The 11,647-nt window shown below is 41.0% G+C and overlaps 1 long non-coding RNA gene across 1 annotated transcript; it reads left to right on the forward strand.

The window, feature by feature from the left end:
* The first annotated feature begins 4,431 nt into the window (after positions 1-4,431).
* Positions 4,432-9,448, forward strand: LOC115605967. Its single transcript, XR_003990770.1, has 3 exons — positions 4,432-4,807; positions 5,836-6,541; positions 8,821-9,448. It is a non-coding gene; the product is annotated as an uncharacterized LOC115605967 (long non-coding RNA).
* The last annotated feature ends 2,199 nt before the right edge of the window (positions 9,449-11,647 follow it).

An 11,647-nucleotide genomic window follows, 5' to 3' on the forward strand; every position in this document is an offset into this window, starting at 1 on the left:
CTTTGCTGGTAGTGGGAAAATATTCCTGCTGGAAAGGGATTGCAGTGGATTCACAAGCATTACACCTTTATTTCCTGCTTATGCTAGTCTGATTGTTGTGCTTCTAACAAGGCTTTCTATTTTTGTAGACTTGTTTTCTTAAACTGGGCTTAATAGCTTGAACTATTAAGCAAATATAAACCCCTCAAATCAAATATACATATTGGGGATACAATGAAGTACTTATGCTGCTACCCAGTTTCCTTACATTTCTTTTTGTGGAATTTGTGTGAACTGAACTCTGAGTTCTTCATCTGAATGCAGTGCTGTAAACTCATAGTTGACTGAAGACTTCTCTTGTTTTTCTCTCTCTCTGCTTTCTTTACACTTGAAAGAAAAGTGTGATTGTTAAAGTGCAGGGAGTTTGAATTCACTCTTGTCTGGACTATGTTGCTCAGTTTAACCAGACTGTAATTAATTTCTTTGCTTATAAAGTGTTAGATAACGTTTGAATATAGATAACGTTTGAGTTCGTGTTAGCTGTGACATGAGTTGTATTTGTTGCTGGGTATCTTTTGTTAAGTGCCTTGTCATTATTGTTCAGAATTTTTAGTTGGATCATATTTTTTCAGAAATTTGCTACTTGATTCTTTCTATCTGTTAAAACCTTTATACTGAAAGTAAAAACTCTGTAGATACTTCATTGAATAATTTTTATACTTGAAATAAACTTTTGAAGTCTATGGGCTATGCCTTGTCTCTTTTTTTTTTCTTTGAAGTATGAAGCTGTATTTATTGCAGTTAGTTTTACAGGCATTGAAGATATTCCTGTAGATGAAAAGCAGCTTCCTTCTTAAAATGTTTCATAGTTGCAAATGAGAACTGGACTTGAGTCTGAGCTTTTGCTAATGTTCTTCTAACAGTTCTGACAGCACGTACTTATACTTTGGAGAAAACATCACGAATGTTGTTGTCTTCAGCATCTGCTTTTTCAATTACCCAGTGGAACATAGCATTATAATTTCCTAGCTCTGCCTGTATGCCAAGTTATAAATTTGCTTTTTTGGGAGAAAAAAGTCCTCCCCTTCTATCACACATCTCCTTTCAAAATCGGGAACTATTCGTGATGTTTTTACTCCCTTCTTGTCTGGCACAACAGTCCTAATAACATATTTTTTAATATAGATATATTTTTTTTTCTTCTGGCTGGATGCCCAACTGTTAGTCATGGGAGCATGTTGTCACTGGAGGATTTCATAATAATATTGGCAACTCTGAGAAGGTTTGATTTTCCATTCTCTTGGAGCTGAGCACCTGTATTATACTGCGTGCATTAAGGAGGATTCACTGTAGCCTTAAGTGTACCCGGTACAAAGAACATCTAGTTCCTGTCAAGAATTTATTTTGGGTTTTGTTCTGCATAATGATAGATGAAGCTGACTTAAATGCTTGAGTGAATTCTTTTTAATAGGAAATCATTCAATCCATTGACCCATGACAGTTACATTCTAAATATTTGGAGAAGTTTGCTCACTGACCCTGTGCACCCAGTAAGTCAGACTGCCAGGTTTGAATCCCAGTGTATATAGCTACATCTTCTTCTTCTCTCATACCAAGGAGTGAATCTTGGCTCTGTGACCATGTTTACATGGTGACTTATGTCTACATTTCTTCGGTATGGCTAGAATCTCTGGGGTAGATTAGCCACATTCTTTCTGCCTGGTTCGCTTGTTGGCTTAGTAGTTATTCTGTAATCCTTTGCACTTAAAATACTTTGCACTAAACACTGGCCTCTAGCCTGTGCTACACTTATATGTGTAGTTGCTGCATGCACCTGCCTATTAAGAGGGCTGTGCCTGATGCTCTTACTCAGTTGCTATTTCTCCTGGTCCTTATGGTGCTGGCTAAAGCCATGATACTGTAGCAGGCCCTTGGCCTTGGACAGGCAAGATGCTGACATCCACCTAGATGTGATACGGTGAAAACACTAGTGCTATGTTGCTTGGAACGAACTGGCAAATGTGGGTATGAGGGCATTTGCTATCAGTGAAGGTACCCATCATGCATGTGATGTGTGCCAGCTGTTGTGTGTTGCCTGTACTTGAAAGAGCTTGTAATATGAATGTCACCATTGGGGTTGCTTTGTACAAACCTCTGGCAGCTGCACCCACCCTGATGGAAGGACCATTGAGCCACAACACTTGCTAATAAATCCTCTGTTTACTCTTATCTCCACTGAAATATAAATATATATCTGATACTTCCAATGGATATCCACTGACTTTGGTCTGGCTTGGGTAACCACAAAATCTGATTCTGGTTACAACAGACTTGCACAATGGGCTGTTGCTAGACCCCCACTTTGGTTGAAAGCCAAGAACCCTCAGACTTTATTTCTGACCACAGATCAGGTTTGACTGGGGTATAAATGGGGTCTTGCCAGAGGGCAAGAGTTGAGTTGGTCCTCCTTGGAGCAGCACATCTGCAGTCAAGTCCTTTGGTCAGGACACTGCCTGAGGTAACTCCTCAAGATTGAGAGCCCTCATCTTGACTGGTGAGTGAAATGCATTTTGGGTTAATTCCCTTTAAAACCTAAGCTTAAATCAGTTGTATTTGATGCTGCTTGGCATCTAGAACCTGTAGTTTACTAATGTTGGTATATTAAATTATTTTTTTATTAGAATAAATTTGGGGCTTGTAACCTACCTTAGTCGCTTTTGTGGGCCTCCGTGACAGCGACTAATAGCATGCTAAACTTTGAAATATTGACTATGTGATATAAAGGATTGATTGTGCATATGTATATCTATATTCCTTTATATACCGACAGTTGACCAAGTCTGGGACTAGGGGAGCGGATCCAGCCACCCCTAACCACCTTTTTGAGAAGGAGCTTAGGGAGCAAGGGGTCCTCTCTGAACTTCATAACTCAATGGGAGTATCTCCCTCACAGTTCTATGTAACCCTGTCCTCTATGCAGTAAATGATCAAATGAACTTTGCTATCAAATCATATTAAACCCCTGTCACACCACTGAATTTTGTTGTGTCAATAAAGTATATTCTTCTCTCTTACAGGCGAAGTGCCTGGCTCGTCCATGACAAAACCATGGAACCTGTCATGGCTCTGAGAGCGCTAGTAGGTCTTAATGGTCCTGATCGTATGTGAGACCTCCACCCACACCCCCTGCTCATGAGCTCAGGAACTCCATCTAGTATCAGGCCAGGGCTTCAGTCCCTGTCTAAGTGATGTTCAAGATCTACCTGTTTGTAGCTCTGTTACATACCCGTGTGTGGGCATGGAAATTGCCTATTGATCCAGACCCTGACCCATAGACAGTCTTCCTGCCTGGACTCAGATGTTTGTTATTACTATGAAGCTGCTTGTCAATCATGACTATGTCTGACTTCCGTTACCATCACTGGATCCGATCCTGGCCTGCAGATTGACTTCCTGGCTTCGCATTGTCCCTCCTTCATCACTACAAGCTTGTCTTGTGATCTGGACTCTGGCTTGACCCTGGTTGACATCCCTTTTCTGCTTGCCTTGCTTGCATGCTGTGGGGTTGGGGCCTTGGCTGGTGAGGTCCATGCCTTGCCGGTTGTGGTGTCTCCCTCAGCTTCTGGCCCTTGGCCCTTAGGGAGCTGCTGGTCCTAGCTGAGCCATGACAGGTACAGAATTGTAGGATGTGGGTGTGCAACATCCTATCCTGTTAGTGTCTGTCTTCTTCCCCTTCCCTTCCAGGAATCTTTCTGTGTCAGTAGGAAGAGCTACCACTTTTATCACTCCTGCCTTTTTGCCCCAGGAATGTTGCTGGTAAGTGTAAAAAGGAAAATGTCATTTGCCACTCATTTTCAAAGGCAAGATGTTGTCCCATGGAACTACAGGAGACTGGTCAGGCAGCCTGACTCCTTTCTTTGGGAAGATTGTAGAACAATCCTCCTTGAAGCCGTGTCTAACCAAATGCAGTAACAATAAGGTGATTTGGAACAGGCAGCAAGGTTTTACAAAGGGTAAATCACACCTGACCAACCTGATGGCCTTTTATGATGAGCTGACAGATTCTGTGGATAAGGGGACTGTAAAAATTGTTGTTTACCTTTAACAAGGCTCTGGACATCTTTTCCCATAGTATTCTTGTAGCCAAATTGGAGAGAGATGGTTTGCATAAGTGACTTACACTGTGGATGGATAATTAGCTGACCAGCTGGGCTTGGAGGGATGCCGTCTGTGAGCAGTGGTACAAAGTCCAGCTGGCATCTGATTACTACTGCCTTCTTCAGCAATTCATTCAGGGGCTGTCACTGTTCACCATCTCCATTAATGAACTGGAGAATGGGATGTAATGAACCTTTGCAGGTTTGCATGGAGAAGTGGGGTCCTCAGGAAACCCAAAAGTATCTTTCTGTGGAAGTTCAGGAAAGGCTTGAGACACCCTTGTGTGAGACACAGGGTGTCTCACAGAACACTTGCTTTCTTTTGCTCACTTTCAACAGGTGAAAATAGAGATACAGACAAGAGCTGTTTTCTAATGGTGTGATGAGGCCATGGCCCCAAAGGATGGCCTGTCCAGGAGATGCCTATCTTTGGCTTCAGGCAGTAATGCCTGTGTGGAAACAGCTCATATCTGCTCCAGGACCTGATAAGGAGCCCCTGCCCTAAACATCTAGTGAAGTGATGTTCAAGATGGTCAATAGGATGGAAGTATGTAACAGCAAGATAATGAATTTGACATGGTTAACCACTACACTGTTATTTCCTTTGATCAGATATGAACATGCATGCCGTAAAGTCAGTGGCCATTTACTTCACATAATTGTCATAACATGTAAATCAGACCTACTGTCTTGCCATGTGTCCAGTCATACAGTGACCTGGTCCTTGTAAACTGAGAATAGAGCCAGTCATCAAGGACGGCATGCAGGAAAACATGTATTACAAAGTGCTGGGAACTTCAAAAATGTTACCACCACATCTGGTGTTGCCAGTACTTTCTTTTCCAGGTGTTGCAAGTAATCTTTTTTCTTACTGCTGCCTCATTAGCTGAGTGCTAGACAGGTGTGTGCTCTGCTTCCAATCAAGAGTGATTTTCTTGGCGGCAGACAGGTGGGTTATAATCTAGAATAAAGTCTTCCTTTAAACTCAGCTGTAGTGGCTACACTCGCTACTTCTCTGTCTCAGTCCTTGTCTCTCTGCCTTCCCAGATGTAAATATTTTGCTCTTCCTTTTGGAAACCTTGCCTTCATCCTCACTTTTTTTCTCCTCCTGGGACTTCTTGTCGAATTTGCGAGGTTGCCACTGCAGCCTTGTCTTTTAAAATCTTTCTCTCATCTTTTTGGGCTCCAACTTGTCTCCCTCTGCTTGCAGGCCCACAGCGTGTTTTCATCCCAGCAAAGCTCACTGTCTTGAAACTTTTCCTGGACTCTAGCTCCAGTGCTACCAGCTCAACCATGCAAAGCCTACGTCATGTTTACTCTTCTGCATTTAAGACAGAGAGCTTTTTATTTTTACTTTATTTACTGTCTGTTCATCATCAGTATTATGACTACAGGGGGAAAATGTTCTATGCTTCCAGCTCTTGTACTCATTAATGTAACATCTTCTAGCTGACAAGAAAAGCAACTGAGAATCTTTGCTTTCTCCCTGTAGGCTTGGGCTGGAGCATGCCCATGGCAGTGGGAGCTTTGGAGCACTTAGATCCGAATCTCAGCAAGTCTCCTTAGGCACATGCAAACAAGCTATCCAGGCTAGGGTGCTCTGATTTTGTTTGCTTGCCCCCCCTTTTTTTTTTTAGAGGAGTGGTGGTTCTGGGGGAGATCAAAAGGCACAGAGCCACACCAGGAACCTGTGGTCCAGGTTTTCAGCTCTTCATCGTCAATAGAAAGATGTTGAAATTTCCCAGTGAATGAGTACAGTTTTTCTAGAATTTTCTTCAAAATGACTGGGCTGTTTCTGAAGTAACTTTAAAAATAACCTGAAGCTAAATTCCTTTCATATGGCATTTCAGGTAAGGCACTTAAGTTTGGTAATCTGTGGTGGGTTGATCCTGCTAGCAACAAAGTGCACCAGCCACTCATTTGCTCCACACTTTACCCACAGTGGGATGGCAGAGAGTATAGAAGGAACAAAAGCAAGAAAAACTAAGGAGTTGAGATAGAGACAGTTTAGTAAATGAAGAAAAGGAGGAAAAAAACCCCAAACCAAGAAGTGATGCCAAGACAATCACTCACCACCTTCCACTAGCAGACCAATGACCAGTCTAAAGGCATGACACTTGTCATAGGAAAATGAAGTTCCATGTGGGTCTCTGCAAGCACCTCAGTTCCGATGCTAAGACTCTGTGAGGAGGACACCTTCTTATCATTAAGGCTGTGATGATGGAAACTGGTGTCTGTTGAAGTTCAAATAGATGCAAGCCTTGAAGTCTTCAATGTCAAAGGTAAAATTCACCTCAGTGTTTTCATTTAATGAGCAGTAGGAAGAGAAAGATTTCTATGTTTACAGTTATATCATGGCACAAAGTGAAAGACATTCATACAGCATAATGGTGGACATTGCCAAGGTATGTTTTCTGTAATGTTGCTTTCTATGGCTACAGGCGTATGTGTTTTGCAGTACTGATTAGTGCATATCACTCGTGTTTCTCCATGTGGTGCTCACTGATGAGCATTGCTTGTTTGATTTTATAAAGCTGTTTTAGATTATTCATAAAATTATTTTAGTCTTAAAATATAAAATTTGACACCTTTGTGTAAAATGACCAAGATTTCCTCCTGTTTCAGTTTTACGTTGCTATGGCACTAATAATTCAAGTGCATGGGAAACAAACCCGTGTCTTGAAAGGGTGTTAGGACTGTAAACCAGAGCCTGCACCATCATGTACCTCAAGCCCTCTCATGTCCCTGGGGGACTATCCTCTTTCCTCCAATCAACGTTACTATTAATAAAGTCATAAATAGCATTCTCCTTAAAAATAAAATTAAAAAATTAAGTCCCTCTGCCGTAGCAACACTTGTTCAATAGACTACAAACTGAAAGCCAGAAACTATAATCCTTGCAACAAAATAATCCCGCAGTAAATCGCCACCGAAGATGATCTTTAGATCAAAATGTGGAGATACAGTTAATAAGGAGTAAAAAAATACTCTGTATGTTAATTGGCTCATAGTGCCTTTCCCTTACGTCCCATTAGATATTTTTCAGAAAGAAATTAGCCTGTCACTGTGCTCCTACCCAGTAACTGTGGACTCTGTTGACCAGAATCAGGCAAAACCCATAGGAGATAACATTGGTGGCTGGTTTGAAATCAGGAAAATGATGAGTCCTTCCTTCCCCCAACACTGTGGTAAAGCCACAGAGAACTCAGATCTCAGGTTAGCCCACAAATCAGCATACATGTGGTTCCCAGTTAGCCACAAGAGATGCTGACTTCTACGCTAACAGGAAATGACGTATGAAGTTAGGCTGCTGTATTTGTGCCACGGGATATATGGGTCTGAACAGGGTAACACTGTACAGAGGTTGCTGATTGAAGCATTGGGGAAATATCTCTTGGAGATGTTGGATGCACTTTGTCAGTCTCACTACTTACAGTACTTCTCTGCCTGTCTGGTTCTTTAATGATTTAATTACACTGATGAAAAACTATACGTCTCTTGTGTTTTAGAAGTACAGAGACTGTCCTGAATCTCGGGCACTGCAGAAAAAAGATAAAGTGTTGCTGGAAGGAATAGAAGAAGCCTAGGCAAAGACGATTTATTGTAGGATTCACCTTTAAACTGAACCAATATTAAGTTTGGCATAGAGAGGTGCTTGTTCATACTCGAAGACGAGGAACTAGAAAGAGCAGTACCAATGCGAACCTGAAAGTTGTTTAGTCCATAGTGCTCTCTCAAGAGGACTTCAAGGAACAGACAAAACAATATACATTGGAAATAACAGGCTATAAATACAATGGATATGAACAAAACCTACAATGAATACCTGTGCATGCATCCATTCTGTAAGTAATAGAAAAAGGAATGCTCTTGTTAGACCCCAGCAGGAGGTAGATTGTGGCCCAAATACAACAAATGAATTTTCTAGGATATTTAATTAGAACAAAAAAAAAAGTCGAAAATATTTGATGTGCATAGCAGACATATTCTGTAGGTGGATGGAAGTTTTCCTAATACAAACTGGCAGCACCATGACAACAGCTCATCAGCTGCTGGAACAGGCATTTTACTTTAAAGAGTTATCTTCAGAATCCTAACTGGATCTGGCATATCTTTACAGGAAACTAATGCAAAACTCTTCATAAATATAATGTGTAAGAGATTCATGTTCCTTGCTGTACACAGTTCTTAGTGTAGGAGGAAAAGACAAATAGACTAATCATATCAATAATAAGAATGCCTGTGTCAGCAAATCAGCAAAGATCATCTATTTCCAAATACGAACAAATATCAACACGCTAAGAAAAAGACAGCAGCAAGGCAGCAAAAATTGTACAGGTAGAAAAAATGCAGGTTTTTTCTATTCATTACCAAACTGGCTCTCCAAGGCATATTGACAAAAGGAAAAGTGTCTGATCTTATAGACATGAAATAATTAGTTCAGTGGCAGTTATCCTTGAGATATGTCAGGGGTTATTATACATCTCTAATTTGTCAAGCTCTATAAACAAATGTGCTTTAATGTAATTTGCAGTTTGGGTTCAATGCTGCCATAGTCGGCAGGTTGCTGTTATTTTAAACCACTCTATGCAGTTCCAGTGTATTAACTTCGTAGTGATTTTGCCAACATTGGAATCTCTTTGATAAATTGCTGTGTCTGATAAATTGGCCACTGTCCATTCAGACAGCTGCTCAGAGGAAAATACCTGCAAGGAGCAGTACCGTGACTACAAGGAGTACCTACCAGCAGCAGCACAGAAAGCCTGAAGACCATCTGTTAAATAAAATAAGCAGTCTGAATAAGTGCATAAATATCGCATGTTAACATCAAACCTCTTATTGTGGTCATGCTGGCTTGGCACAGATCTGCATAGCAGAGGACCAAACACAACTCGTACTGTCTGCTACACCTGTGGGCATCTCCAGCAACTACAATATAAATGGGCAGCTTTGCAGCAGAGCCAACAAGAAAAGCTTTCCGTAGGGAAGGCTGATGTGGCTTCTCAGCATTTCTGCTCTGCATCTCATGCAGCTAACTATGGTTGAACCTGTTCTGATGTACAAGTATATCCGAAGCAAATTTCTTCTCTCATCAAACCTTAAATAGCTGCAGGCATGACTTAAACACGCATGAGTCCCTAACCATAAATTTTAAAACGTTGTTATGACAGAAAGATACTCCTTATAGAGTGTGGGAAAGAGAGCTCGAATAAAGCACAAAAATAGGACATGCTTTAATATTTGGAGGTGACTATACATATTGTCACTGAAAGTTGGGAGAATAAAACTCCTTAATACCGATGTAGCATTAAGGAGCAGGCATTCTTTATTACGGTGCTGGATGCATGGGGGATAGCTCCGCCGAATGTGCATGCCGATTCTTACAGGTTTCTTGCTTATAAGCATCCATCTCATACATATACATTATAATTCCCAGAAATCTTATATCATAATTTCTTCCCAGAACAAATTAACATAGGTTACTACCTGCTACAGCATGAGCAGTTTATTTTGGGTGAGGCTCTCAAAGGTCTTTGGGACACCTGGTGGTTGTATCTTTGTTGACCTTCGGTTGAACTTCTCTCATTATCTTCCTTTTATGGTCTTAGGTTGGCCTCCGTTCTGACTTTATGAGGAATGGTTCCCAGTTCACTGAGCTGGAGAGGCACTTCATGAACAATGGTTCCTAGTTCAGTTGGCTGGATAGGTAAGGAATGTTCTTTACCTGTTGTCTTGTTCCTTCTTGACATGTGTATAGTATTGTTTAGTTAAAGTTCAACTTGGTGGTTTGCTTCAGCTAACAATCAGTAAAACGAATCCTCTTCTATCAATATAACTAAGGTTAGTTCTGAGGGTTTAATGGCTCTGTAAACTTTGTTGACTTTGTGTCATTAATGTTGAAAGACATCTTTATACTTCGCTATGCATATTCAGGGTATATATATGATATATGAGTGTATCTATGACATATATATTTTGAGTAAGCCACTGCTGTGTCTCACACAGACATCTTTTGAAAGAACTTCACCTCAATATAACGAGAAACATGAAAGACGTATTTAGTAATGACTGTGCCCTGAGGATACTTGGTTTATTTGTGAACACTAGTCCCAGACTGCTTTTGACTTGTATTAATTTGGCACTGAGATGATGGGTTTGCACACACAGTGTAAAAAAAGGCTCTCAGGGAGAAAAAACAGAGTAAGGTGAGAAGTCCCACTGCTGTCTGGTGGAGATGCACTCTGTGCTGGGTTAGTGCAAGTGGCTTTTAGCTCTTCTGTGCACCTGGGATGTTTTGTTGCAAGAGAGAGAAGCAACTGCAGAGAGTTGTTCTGCAGTGTTTTGATGAGAACTCCATTGGTCTGTGTATTAGGAAGAGGAGAAGGGTCAAATGCATAGTCAATGATGACTAGAAGTATGGATGCTATAGCTGCAAGTGCTGTTTCCCATACGGAGCTGGTCAGAGGTCTTCCTGGGTTTTCAGCAGAAATCCCTGCTTTCTTTCTGTTAGCCCTGTCTGCTTTGTAACTCTTTCTCAGTTGTCATACACATTCATGATTAATTTTGATGTGGATACAATTCACAGAAAGCACAAAGTGGATTGAAAATATGCCAGTTTACTTCTTGCAGCTTCTCTTTTGAAAGATCAGTGGTGACTGAGAGGTCAACTGCTTGATGAATAAACTTGAAATTAGCAAATAGACATGTTTTTGGAGGGCTCCTGGATTTAGTCAGGCTGAGATGTCCCTTTGGTTCTGACTCTAGGCCATGTCAATGAGAGAGAGTCTGGGAAGAAAGAGGGTAAACCACTGTAACAGCATGTTAGTGGTTTCTTATTTTATTAATAAGATGTACATGTGATTTTTTGCAAAGGGTCATTCAAATGGTTATTAAACTGGACATTTTTAATAAAAATAATCTCAGAATGCCCTCACACAAGAGGTTTTCAATAGAGTCTCTGATGTGAATGCAGAAGCACAGAGAAGAAGAGCTGGTTTGGACTATTAGCTTGTGGTTTGTAAACTGTTAGACTAAACAATGTTTAAAGTCTTACTCCCCCTTTCAGTTGCATGTCAATGGCCTCATGTTGTTTGTTTACAACTTCTGACAAGTCATTTTCCCTTCTCTCTCGGTTTTTGTAAGAGAAAACCTGGAGGCAGTGTAGGGGTCACAGACTCTTGCTGCAGAAAAGAGACTCTTAAGCTGAGATGGGGCAGTGACATTTCAAAGCAAGCACAAACATATTTAGCCTTTCTTCTGATGGGACAGAGACTGGCCAAATCACTGACTTAATATAACTGTAAAGCAGCAATAGAATTGCTGACCTGGAATTAATATATTTAGCTAATTGCCAATTTAGCATCTGGTAGACCATAGGGTTGATGTCGTATAATCACTGTGGTTAAAACAGCTGCAGAGTGAGGGTGAAGTGATCAGTTATCTCTGGGTGAGCCTGGGGAGCTGACTCCTCAGGAAGTCAGCTGCAGAATGCGGGTGGAATGACGGGTTAC

Source organism: Strigops habroptila, chromosome 3, assembly GCF_004027225.2.
Source record: "Strigops habroptila isolate Jane chromosome 3, bStrHab1.2.pri, whole genome shotgun sequence".
Taxonomy (NCBI): domain Eukaryota; kingdom Metazoa; phylum Chordata; class Aves; order Psittaciformes; family Psittacidae; genus Strigops; species Strigops habroptila.